Source organism: Carettochelys insculpta, chromosome 15 (assembly GCF_033958435.1).
Source record: "Carettochelys insculpta isolate YL-2023 chromosome 15, ASM3395843v1, whole genome shotgun sequence".
NCBI classification, from domain to species: Eukaryota; Metazoa; Chordata; order Testudines; family Carettochelyidae; genus Carettochelys; species Carettochelys insculpta.
Genome location: NC_134151.1, coordinates 35,936,314 through 35,949,313, shown reverse-complemented (window position 1 = coordinate 35,949,313; position 13,000 = coordinate 35,936,314). Strand labels below are relative to the sequence as shown.

At 49.3% G+C, this 13,000-nt stretch overlaps 1 protein-coding gene across 5 annotated transcripts in view; it reads right to left on the bottom strand.

Moving 5' to 3' along the window:
- Positions 1 to 12,791, bottom strand: part of SGCD (sarcoglycan delta) — a 626,611-nt gene extending 613,820 nt beyond the window's left edge. For 2 of the 5 annotated variants that reach the window (XM_075009828.1, XM_075009824.1), the window contains exon 1: positions 12,736 to 12,791. The gene's annotated coding sequence lies outside the window, so the exon portion shown is untranslated. Of the gene's footprint in view, positions 1 to 4,139; positions 4,399 to 12,735 lie in introns of those variants that run through there. The other 3 variants (XM_075009826.1, XM_075009827.1, XM_075009825.1) reach the window with 3 other exon arrangements.
- Between the last annotated feature and the right edge of the window lie 209 nt (positions 12,792 to 13,000).

Sequence of the window (13,000 nt, the reverse complement as noted above, 5' to 3'; positions counted from 1 at the left end):
CACACGTTAGTCCCTAAGGTACTTCCTCCATACTCACCAAAACACTGTAATGAAATACCGGTACCTTCGCAGATGAGCCCAGAACAGAACATTTACCAGCAAATCAGGGTTAAAAATCACTGTCAGAGTAGCAAAAGAATCCATTGCGATTTCAAAGGAAGAATGACAGGGCAAACAACAAAGCAACACTGTGAAGCATATGACAAGGTATGTGCGATACTGTTTTTAAGGGCAATAAGACTAGTTTTTATTTTGTTATCATCAGGTTTTGTTGATGCACAGCGAACCTTTGCAGCTGCACCAGCACACAAGAAAAAAGAGGACCAGATCAAATCGCATGCTAGATATACAGAAAGGCATCTTCACACACAGATCCTTCCTCTTTCTGAGGGTGAGGTACAGCCATCTGCACCACGGCATACAAAGTGCTCTTTATCTTCCTCCACCAAGCAACTTTTAACGATCCCCCTGTATAGCCTGTCCTCTAAGATCTGGGCATGTGTATTTTATCAACATACAGAGTTGTCACTAGAGCACTACACTTTTATTATATGGAAAGCAAACATTATATAAGCCATAAACACCTGAACTGGAGACTGTGATTGACTGAAAGATTGTCTAGGATTTATCTCTTGCCCTAATCTGATGTATGGAGGAAGAGATTTTCTACATCACAAAGGGAAGTTCCATGCCTGTCTCCTTGCAACAAAGCAGAATCACTCGTACCTCCCCCATCGCTACGCGAAAGGCTGCAGTATGACCCACTGGAAAAACACTTTTTGTACGGTGTAACTTTCCACTGCTGTTACAGACTCTGTAGCCTCCCCAAACTGTAACACAAAGCCCTCTGCTCCTAAGGCAAGGAAGAAGCTAGATCTAAAAGCCTACTCCCCTCTCATTCCTTTGCACTGCCTTCCTGTGTCTTTTGTACCATCTGGGCTAATGAATTAATTAGCCTTAACTCCCACCAGCCCATCCCAACCTATCAGCTGGGTGCAGTTCTCATAAGCGTGCTATATTTGAATCTCTAGCCATCTGAGTGCTGGCTCAGATGCAGTTTCTAAACACTGTTACTCTTCCCTTGCAAACCAGGGACAGTAACTCTTCTTTTAGCCCTTGACAAATCTCCCCTTCCAACCTCCTCCTCCCCCGCTCCCCCCCCACACTAACAGCTCCGTACATTATTTTTAATGCTGAGTTTGCATTAGAAAAACAAGAAAGTTGTCATGGTAACTTTTTGCCGCCCCCCCCCCCGCCCCCCACAAAAAAGCCCCACATTTTTTAAACAGTCAGTCTTTGCAGCTAACAGAGACATTAATAACAGTTGCAAATGGAATACATTAATATTATAAAATCCATGAATCTTAAAACCAAACAGTAAAAATTGCTGGAAACTACAATAAGAGTCAATATAGTCCAACTCCTCCTTATATTCCACTGTGAGAATTTTTAAGAATTTAAGACAGAGCCCATTTTCCAATAGCAAACAGACTGCAGCAACATCTGTATCTGCTCTAGTCAAAACAAGTTTACGAATAAAGCTGGTTTTGTAATGTATTTCTGACAGTTGAATCTCCTTTACTAAATCCAATCTCAACTGTACCAAGCCAAAATGACACCTCTTAGCCATCTCCAGTCAATATCATTTTGCCTCTACTTGCTCTCAAAATAAAGCAGTTTCTAAGCCGGGGGGCTAGAAATATGGGACCACATAAAGCAGGGTAGCCGCACTGAAGTTATATCAGTTTGTACCAGCTGAATATACTGTCCATCATTATAACGAAAGATCCTGTACAGAATGCACTCCTCTGTGTAGTGCAGGACATGTGAGCAATTTTCTATGCTTACCTGTACAGCCGTCTTTCCCAAAGTGTGGCATGTGTACCACCAGCGGTAAGTAAAAGGATTTTCAAGGGGTACGCGGCAGAAAATCAATTAGTAAAACTCAGGAGATAAACACAGGAATGCAACTGCAAGAGCGGGTTATGCTGAAAAGTCCCAAAAGGGGTATGCAAATGTTCTAAGTTTGGGAAACACTGCTGCATGAACAACAAGTCGTCTTGGGGCACCTTATAGACTAACAGATATTTTGGAGCATAAGCTTTCGTGGGCAAAGACCTGCTTCATCAGATGCAAGATGCACTCCTTTACTCCCTTGCTGCATGGTATCAGAGAACAAGCCAAGCATGTATATCTCATCCAATAAACTACTCATGCTGCCCAAATACTGCTCAGAATTGCTTTTCTTCTTTCCAATGAGATATCACATAAGCATTGACTTAATAGTTCATTTATTAACCTTGCCCAATACTAAACAATTCATTTTGATTTAATCTGAACAATTCAGACTGAAACCTTCACCCGCTCCCCAAAAAACTGCAATGCCATATGAATGGATGTTTTCAGCAGCTAACCTAATCAAAGACACAGGACTCAATGGAGTTAGGAGCTTCCTAATCACAAATACAGTATTTTAGTATGTTTTTTTAACCTTTTAGAGAATAAATTTCTACATGAAATAGAAATAAAGACTTCAACGGTCATTCTTACTGCTACAAATTCGAGAGCCTCTGCCAGGGTAACAGCTGTACTTTCAGGAAAGTTACCAGACAATTCAGTGCAATATAAAGGCAACCAACAAGCACCTGCAGATCATCATTCAAAGTCCACTATTCTTACTAGACCTACTGGATACATTTTTGTGAGAGGAGGAAGAACACACATTACATTTATGAGACACCACTCTGCAATCTTCTGTTGTTCCATCGAAATGGCATCTCAGCAGCCCTGAACTCATGTCATCCTTGCAAAAACAATTAAAGAGATTCAACGGGAGTTTGCCGTTTCACATCACACCATCAGGACAGTGACATCTGCCCAGCACACAATCTAACGCAAGTCAATGAGAAGGGAAAGGCTGCATCTCCTTGCCCATTCCAGATACTACATAAAGCAGTGGCAAGTGTCAATGAGAAACGTTCCCCAGCCCAGTGGTCCAGCCCCCAAGGACTGCAGAATGAGATCCCTTGCCAAAACACCACCTGTTGGTCACTGCCAACCAGGACCATTGCTTCATACTCTCAAAAGCTGCAGTGGCTGAGCTGGAAAAACCAGAGCTGTGTAACTAACCCTTGCCATGTGTCAAGGTACAAGAGTTGTTTCCATTGGCACTGACTTCAGCGCAAAATCCTGACGCATCTCACCCACTGCTGGCAACTCCATCTCTCTGGCTGATAGGCACATACACACTTTCAATATTCAGCCAGTGTGACCTGCCTTTAATGACTTCCATTCTGCAGTCTACGTCCCTCCTGCTCTGTTTCCAGCACACCCCCTACAGTCTAGCCCCGCAGCTTTCACCTTTCTGCACCCCTTTCTGCAGTCTCATTTGTCGTGCACCCCCCGGGCAAGTTCCACCACCTTTAAAAACTACCGGCCTACAATATCAGACCACAAGTGGCACCGCCCACACCTCCTCAAGGCATTGTTAACTTTCTCCTTTTCTCCATTATAAAGCCAATGGGGTGACACCAAAATACCCCATTGCCGTGCCCCTGCACAGTCTGCAGAGCAGAAAAAACCCGTCACTGCCCAAAGGGAATGTGAGTTTGGACTGACTTTGTTGGTGCTTGTTAACTCGCCAGTTGCAAAGCCGGGCAACTCTCCAGCGGAGCTGACCCACCGGCTGGCTACCCCCATGGGCCGGAGGAGCCCTGACTGGGACCCCCTTGCTCTAGATCTCTTAACACACAGGCCATGGGGGGTGGGGCCGTGCAGGCCGCCCGCGGCTCCGACCCAGGGAACTCCAGGCCGGCACCTGGCAGCGGCTGCCGGGGGTGACTGACCCCCTTTTCTCTCCCGGTGGTGGGGGGGGTTGCACGGGTGCCGGAACTGGGGCCGGGGGAGGTAGGGCTGCAGCACCCCCGCTCTGCAGCGGTCTGCATTATGCACTGGGTTTCCAGTTCGGTTCAATGGCTCCCCCCGCCCCCCGGAATTGTTCCGGCCCCCAAGGGCCTCCGAGGGGGACTCGCGCCGAGCAGCCGCCTCCCCGCAGCCCGCGCCGGCCTGGGCGCAGCAAAACTTCCCGAAGTGGCCCAGCCCGGCTGCGGGAAGGGAGCCGCCCGGCCGCCCGTACTCACCCCGCGGCTCAGCGGCTCCGGCCGGCGCCCGCAGCTAATCCCATGGGGCGAGGGAGGGAGGCAGCCGGCCCCGCGGGGCGCTCATGCCGGGGGCAGCGGCTCGGTGGATGCCCGGCGCGGAGGGGCAGGGCGCTACCAGCCCAGCCCGAGCCTCCTCCCCGGCGGGGCCATGCAGCCGCTCCGGTCCTACATACGTCAGGGCAGCGCCGCCGGGGGTGGGAGAGGCAGGGGGCTCCCGCTCTCGCCGGCCCCTGAGCCCCTCTCGCCGCCCGCCCGCGCTGGAGGCGCCCCTCCCTCGGCGGCCGGCCAAGCGCTCGGCTGGCTGCAAACAGCAGCAGCGGCGCCCACGTGCCGGCTCCTGCCGCTGGGTGTGCGCGCGCGCGGGGGGGTGGGGGGCGGTGTGCAGGAATCCCGGGGCGGCACGGAGCTTTGCCACGCTGCACCCTGCAGGAGAGAAGCGCAGGTGGGGAGGCCCTGCCCGCCTCGGGGGCCGGGAGCTGGGCTCGGGGGGTGCATTCCACCGGACTGCCAGCTTCAGGGTCTCCCGTGCAGATAGGTACCGTGCTTGGGGGTGAGGAACCCAGCTAGGACCCCCCCCCAGACAGGGGGGTGCCCCCCCCCCGGCACAGGCCTCCCCCCCCAGGTGCTCATAAATGAATTATGCTCCACGAGAGGAGGTGGCCCTGAACTCAAGAGATTTGTTCTCCCCTCCCCCGGAGATCTGTGAGGGGGGATAGGACCGAATCTACCCCCTTCCCGTGCGATGGGATATGTGCCTGAAGTGTCGGGAGAATAAAACCTGTTCGCCATTAAGAGTTGCTGGAGTACTACTGTGCTAGCCCTGTCCTACCCCCAGAAAGTGCCAAGCTGACAGCACTGGCCTTTCAGATTTAATATTTGAGGGGTGTGGGGCAGGTAGAAGGATTGATTTCCACTTAAAAGCCTGCAGTTTTCCACTAGGTGCACAATCTTGTTTTTCATCAGTTAAAAGTGGTTGCATTTCCTAAGGCAATAGGAAGTGTGTGGAGCTAAACATTGCCATATTGTGAAAAAAACGCACAAGAAGTGCAGTCTTTGCCAAGAGATTTTAATCTTACATCTACAAAGTGTAAACTTTCCTTTAGTCTCTTTTGCCTTCCCCACAGAGAAATAGAAACTGTAAAACCTCTACCCCAATCAGCGGGGCCACAGTCACAGTGGACCTAAAGCGAAGGTGGGGGGTTACTCTAAGACATGGGAAGTGGCAGGGCCAAGGGCAGGCAGGCTCAGAGCAGCACTTCAAGCAGCAATTCAAAGGGATCTGGGGTACCAGGCCCCTTTGAACATCCAGGCCATGGGGCAATAGGCCCCCATCTTCCCCCCTCCGCAGGCCTGACCCCCACACAACCCAGGAGTTCTTCTGCCAGTGGAAAAAAAGATCAATGGTTTTGTGTATGCTGACACTTTCCTGATCTGTAACTTTCTCACGCCATCTGATGAAGTGAGTCTGTGCTCACGAAAGCTCATGCTCAAAACTTTTCTGTTAGTCTATAAGGTGCCACAGGACCCTTCGTTGCTTTCTCACCCCAGGGTGTGAAAAAACATATTGCTCTCTCCCAGGCATCAAATTCCAGCTCCAGAGTAAACACGATCCCAGGGCTGTAAGCTCCTCCCCTGGACTTTAAACTTGGAAGACAGAAGCATCAGAGGATGAAGGAAAATTAAAGTGGAAAGGGGGGAACCTACCTGCTCTTTTCCTTTCCCAATACGCATACCATGTGACACCCTAGTAGTACCGCTAGCTGCAAATATTACAGTGGTTAGTGTCTGATCCAACTCGCCTTTCAGTCAATAGGCATCAACATTTCCTTTGATTGTGATGGCAACTGTTTAGCAGCCTAGTGACATTACCATAAATTCATGTATGAATGCCCTGGTCTACTCCTAGTGCTATGTTAACCAGAAGCAGAGCTGTCCTGTTCATATGATGAGGCGAGGCAGCCACCCCAGGCCCTGTGTTTTTGGGGGTCCTGCAGCAGCTGCTCCAATCATCCTAGGGACAGGGTGGTACCTGGGGCCCAGGGCAGAGGCAACAGGAGCTTAGCAGCCTGCTCTGCGCTGCGCTGCCCTCCCAGCCTGCTACACTCAGCTTCTCAGCAGCAGGAAGTGGGATGCAGCAGCAGGCCAGGAGGGTGGGGTGCTCCAGCTCCAGCCACCCCCATTGAGAGTGGGAGGTGGGGGGGATGGTGATCTCCCAGGTAGGGTTGCTCGGGAGAGGAGGCGGGATGGGAGGATGCCCCAAGCTTGAGGCATTAGCTGGAGGAAGTTGTCCCAGGCACCACCCCACCCCCAGGACTGCCCTGATCAGAAGTTTGCCCAGCATCACGGTAGTATCACATACAGATTCACCATGCAGAAATTTCTGGAGAATTCTGACATTTTCATACATATTTGCTGCTTCCCCCCATCCTTCATAGAAAGCAGGAAAACAGAAAAGCATTTCTGCACAACACTAAAACAACTGTGTTTCTGCAGGAGTAATTTCATGAACCTTCCTGATGTTATGCCAGCATAGAATTTTATCCGAGAGCTTTTTGATTTCTCTTAGGTGCTTTTGAGTTCTTCTCACTTGGAAGCTCCTAACAGGTTGTTCTCCCTCTTTCTCGCTGATCATGCCACTACATTCTGGTTTTAGCAGGTTGGTTTCTTTTAGGTTTGTTTTGTTTCATTTTGAATTCAGATTCATATATGGTGAAATCCAATTGCTTTAAGGAATGAGAGCCTATAAATATCAGTCTTGAGCGACGAAAAATCCTGACCCTCTGAATAAGGTCTGTTAAAAACTAATCTAAATGTCACCCATTTTTTCCAGTGAGAAATAAAGAGGAAATTTAATGAGTACAACAGTCAAGCTGAAATACAAATGACAGGAATTTCCCATTTCCAGTAATCCTGTCCCCCAAATGTAATACCAATCCAGCAGAGCTGTGGGGTTCATCCTCCATCCCAAAACCTGTGCAAGCTCCAGTCATGCTTTAGCTATGTTATATAATCACAGAAATGCCAAACAACCATAACAAACATTGTTTAAAGCTCCTGAATCAGTGACAGCAGCTGGTGCTACCAGCCCCAAGTAAGTCAATGTCTTGGTTAACACCAACTATTAAAGGATGATCTCCTAGCACGATGTATTAGGGTGTTTAATTAGCCTGCATTTTGCCTCTGCTGAGGTACTAACTGACCATGCACAAGCTTTGGTGCAGAAGCAGAGGAAACATTGTGGTAGGCTTTCGAAACTAACTAAGATGCTAACTTTGCAGATAAGAGTCAGAGAGGTAGCCAAGTTAGTCTGTATCTTCAAAAACAAGAAGTCCAAATATCTGTTAGTCTTTAAGGTGCCCCAGGACTTCTTGTTGGTTTTTAGATAAGAGACAACCTACCTCTTTCTTCAGCCTTTGGAAGCGAGCATTGCAATTTCAGAGCTGCCAGATCAAGAACACTCAGAAATCATGACTCAGAACCTCAGAAAGACTGTGACTTGTAAAAATCAAGACTGTTAAAAATAATAAATATGAGGCTGTTTTTATTCACCTTCTGATTCTTGAGCCTTGAGGGAACCACCTTTTCAACCGTTTTGCCACAGCCGCACATTGAGGGAGGGTTTGCAATGGAAGCTGAGCTGCTTGGGTCATGCTGTGACTCCAGGAGCTGCAGCCTACGGAAAGCACTCAATGGCTACGTCTACACTAGCCCCAAACTTCAAAATGGCCACACAAATGGCCATTTTGAAGTTTACTAATGGAGTGCTGAAATGCATGTTCAGCGCTTCATTAGCATGCGGGCGGCCGCGGCACTTCGAAATTGACGCGCCTCGCAGCCGCGCTGCTCATCCCGATGGGGCTCCTTTTCGAAAGGACCCCACCTACTTTGAAGTCCCCTTATTCCCATCAGCTGACGGCCAATGTTGTGAAAAATGGGAAAACCACAAGAGCTGGCAATACTGCAACCCGGGTTCTGGAAAGAAAAGTGTGAGACCAAAATAATAAAGATGACTAGGGCCTGGTCTACACTAGGGAACAAAGTCGATCCCAGATGCACAATTATAGCTATGCCGTTAGTGTAACTAGAATCGACATATCAGAATCGACTTTTTGCCCTTACGTAGATCAGGGCTCTTCGGGCTCATACCAACTGAGTACCAGAGTTGACAGCCAACGCCAGAGAGGTTGATTTTGCCATGTCTTCACACGCACTCTGGAAGATCAATCGTTTTCACACACAGTATTGAACTCTGGAAGATTGATCACAGTGTGGTGAACTTCCCTTAAGTATAGGCATAACCTGAACCAAGGTACCAGACAGACACTGTGGGCAAGTTGACACTACCACAGTACATAGGTACAGCTGTACCGCCATAGCGTGTCTGGTGAAGACATACCATGTTGACAGGAGAGTGCTCTCCCTTTGACAAAATTACTCCACCTCCAGGAGAGGCAGAAGCTATGCTGGTGAGAGAACATCTCCCACTGACATAGTGCTGGTGGAGACAGTGCTTAGGCCGGGGTGGAGAACCTCCAGCCCGTAAGCCACTGGTGGTTTGTCAGGGTTAACTGCTGGTGGGCTGTCAGATGGTTTGTTTACCAGAGCAGGTGCCTGCATGGAGCTCTGGAACTCCCTGTGCCTCCGTTTGCCATTCCTAGCCCCTGGGAGCAGAGAGTGGCCATGCCCACAGACACTCAGGTAAACAAACTGTCTGGCGGCCCATTAGTAGCTAACCCTGATGAACAGAGGTGACTTGTGGAGAGATTCTAGGGGTCACTGACTATGTACCCCTGCCCCACCCATGCCCTGCCCATGCTCTGCTCATGCCCTGCCCTCTCCCTGCCACATTCCACCCATGCTCTGCCCCCCTCCCTGGCCCTCGTCTGCTCCCACCCCACTTTTCCTACAGAAATGCCATACCACTTCCTGTCCCCCCGCCACAGAACAGTGCAGCCTTAGAGCAGCGTGAGGGAGAAGGCACACGCTGCTCTCCGACTGCACCACTCCGGGGCGGAGGCAGGACTGCCTCCACCCTCACCGGAAATGGCATGTGCTGAGGGTGAATGTGGCGGGACAACACTGGGGGGCACGTGCAACACCTGGGGTGCATGTGACCCTCTGTGCACCCTCCGCACGTCGCCCCTGCTGAGGAACTGTGTGTGGCTGGTGTGTGGGAGATTCCCCATCCCTGCCTAAGGTCAATTATCACTCGGGGGTGTCATGTTCACAGCCCTGAGCAACGTAAATAACACTGACTTAAGCGGTCGTGTAGACCAGTGGTTTCAACCATTGTGCCGCAGCTCCCTGGTGTGCCGTGAGCACTGTCCTGGTGTGCCGTGAAATTTCATCAGTTTCCCCTTGCTGCGGCTCTTTGCAGAGCCACCAGGGGAGGGGAGCATTGATGACCCCACAGGACCCTGTTCACTCCAGGAGGCAGCTGAAATGCCACTTCCCAGCCCAAAAGAGCGGGCGGAGAGCCCATCCCCACTCCCTGCTGTGGCAAGGGCGAGGGAGGGAGGGCAGGACCCTATTGGATCTGAGACATGGTTTAAATAACACATCCCGGCTTCAATGGGCTGGCGAGAGGGGATCCTGCTTTCAGTGGTTACTGATTTACTCAATATCCCTAGCCTGGCCTTTAGCCGGTTTTGAAAATGTGTCTGTGCTTGCTGTCCAAGACAGCGTATTCTGTGGTGGATTTGAAACATGAATGCATTTGATCCTTGTTTAGCTTGTTATATGCACTGCTATGTTGGAAACCTCTCTAGTAAGAGCATAACCCTATTAAATGTAAGTAAATGTGACATTTATGAGCAATCGATTCAAAGTGGTTGTGCCGTGGAATTGTCTCCTGGAAGTGAGCTGTGTTACTGAAAAGGCTGGGAAACTCTGGTGTAGCCCAGCCCAGTGAAACAAAGGTCTGTCTTAAACAGGAGTAGCCCAGTATATTCCTGTGTGCCATAAAGGTACACTAATTAAAAACCACAAGCCTGGGAAGTCCTTTCTGCCAGCTCACTGTGTGTGAATTTGATTCCAGAGTTCTTCCCATTAGTTGTCGTGCTCAGCAAATAACGTCAGAAAATGTTTCCCCATTCCAAACAACTTCAGATTCTGCTCATATCAGTCAGTGGTGCTGTTCTAGGCCATAACATCCCCCTCCAATGTGCTCAAGAACATCACTCTGCCCCTCTTTTGTTATGCCCTCTTAGACCTATATTGCTTGCTTTAAATGGGTATTCAGACATCTCAGAGATAGTATTGATCTCCGCACTCAAGTGGAATTGATTATGCAGCATGCTACCTTTAAAATATCCTCTCATTGCTTAAGCCTTACTTCCACATACTAGAATGCTATTTTGTCATCCCTTGTATTCAGAAATTGCAAGATTAAATCTGTGCTAAACACAAACAGGTCAGCCCTCAAGGAACTGCTTTGAATTAGATTTGGGGCGCTAGCACAAACCTGCCAGGGTGTGCATCTGAGACCGTATGTAGCAATTTGCTTCCACAAAGAGGAAAAAAATTAAATTGTCTTCTGTCATTTGCATCTTGCTCAGCAAAGAAAGATACATGCACATCAATTACGGCCATTTGAATTAAGCTATGTGATTTATTGGGGAAGAAAGCAACTATTACGCAGTAAAATGTAGATTGGCAACCACAGCGGAAGCTGTACAATGTCAGCTGGGGTTTCCCTTTGTTTTGTGTCAATGCCTGGCACCTAACAAAGCACCACCAGCTTGTTCTGCTCTTTTGGATTTCTAAGAATACAGTCACCCATTCACACCTATTACTGCATTGCTTGAGTAGTAGGTGGTATACCACCAGTGGGTCCGACAGCTCCCGCAGGCCCCATGGCAAGGTGGGAGGGGGGCTCAGCTGTGCATCGTGGGAGGGGCGGGGTCAATGAGGAAGGGGCCGGGCCAAGAGCATTCAGCCCTCAGCACTGTCTGGACCGTGGCGCCGGACACCCTCAGCTCCCTGACAGCCATGCCCAACAGTGCAGCAGCACCACTTCAAAGGGCCCTGGATCTCTGGTCGCCACCACCGCTGCTGGAGTAGCAGCCGCTGGAGCTCTAGGCTCCTTTGAAACACCAGGCCCGGGGTCAACTGCCCCCTTTGCCTCCCCCTGTCAGTGAGCTGCACGTCACAGCACACCCTGGGATCATTTCCTCCCCGGTCTCCTTTTCCTCTGGGGCTAACGTAAGCTATTGCATCTATTTCCCTGGTCCAGCCAGCAAGTGGGAGGAGCAGAGCAGGGCCAAGACCACAGCTCTGCCCGTTCCCCACTCTGCTCTGTCTCTCCCCATCCACTCGCTCACAGGAGGATGTGCCGAAAGATCGGGCATCGTGCTATGCACCCGACCAGGATGCACGCAGGCCAGGCTGGGGGGAAATAGGAGGTGCCTTATTGCCCTGCTCAATCAAGTAGGAAAAAGGCACAATTGAACCCTGTGCTAATTGGGTTTCACTCCTAGTCCCACTCACATCAGGGGCAGCTTTGCCATCAGCTTCAAGATGAGCAGAAGCTGGCTCCTTCTGTGTCAAAGCCAGCGTGCTCGTCCACAGATCCACGCCATCCTTTTCGTTTCCATGGTTTGCTGCCACTCTTTCTGCTAGGATTCACTGGCCTTGTGGTTTTCTGCTGTGAAGTGCGTGTGTATGTGCCACACACAGGTGTACAGACACACAAAAGTCAGCTTCCTCTCTATAACAGTATTCTTACCATTTTACTTCTGTCCCTAAGCAGTAATGCATAGGTCCTGGCTGTTACAAGGAAGACTGAATATTCTCCTTCCTATGCTTCTCCACAGAATGAACACAGTATTGCCTGAAAAGTACAAGTCATAGACTTTAAAAAAGAACGAGGAACTGCCAGTTCATTTCATCTGACCTCCTGTACCTCACAAGGTACCAATGGCAGCCACACACAAAACTCAAACCACCAAAATTGGACTGGCATGTTAAAGTCCACAAAAGACCAAACTGTTACGTGCCACAGGAAGGGAAAAGGAGGGACCAAGGGACTCTGATGTCTGAGGCCCTGCACTGTCAGGTAAATGAGTTCCACGCAGATAATCCCGGAAAGTGACCTGCACCCATGCCGCAGAGAAAGGGGGAAAAAACCTAGTGGTCACAAAACTCAGACAGGCAAAAAAAATCAGATCCTTGACAGTCCACTATTGTAATAGAGTTCCAGAAACTTTGTATGCTGGCCTGTGTGCCATGGTGGGTGTAAGTGCGGGAGATTTCTTGCCTATCATACGTAGCAGGTTTGCATTCTTTCGCTGTCTGTGTATCTTCCAAATGCTCCCCGAAACAAGTCAAAACTGGGGCCTATTTCTAACAGACACATATTCCTCTTTTGTCTCTGTTACAGCAACAATTGCCTGTGAATCACATTGATTTCCATTAGCTGATCGTCCTACAAGCTGGTTTCGTGAAGACAGCTACTGTTTATCATTCCAAACTCTGTCTTGTTACAGTTAATGTTTGCCCAACAGTTGCCCAGGCAAACGTCATGCATTTGTTTTATCTTTTAAATCAAATTAAAAAGATCATCTCTGTTTCTTACCTTTAGAAGGAGACTTCCTCTAAAACCTGGACTACTTTTACTTTACTGGAAGTCAGCAAACTAATTTTAGCTTGCTTCAAGGATGCCATATATGGGGAACAGCCCCCTCCCTACTATTACTAAGCTGCCTAACATAACAGCAGGACCACCTGCTGTTAGTGACTCATGTTTTGTGTGCTGCAATAAGCGGGTATATATATAGGTCCAAAGAGTGGTTTAAAAAAAAATAAAAAACAAAAAACATAACAAAAAACACAGAAATGAC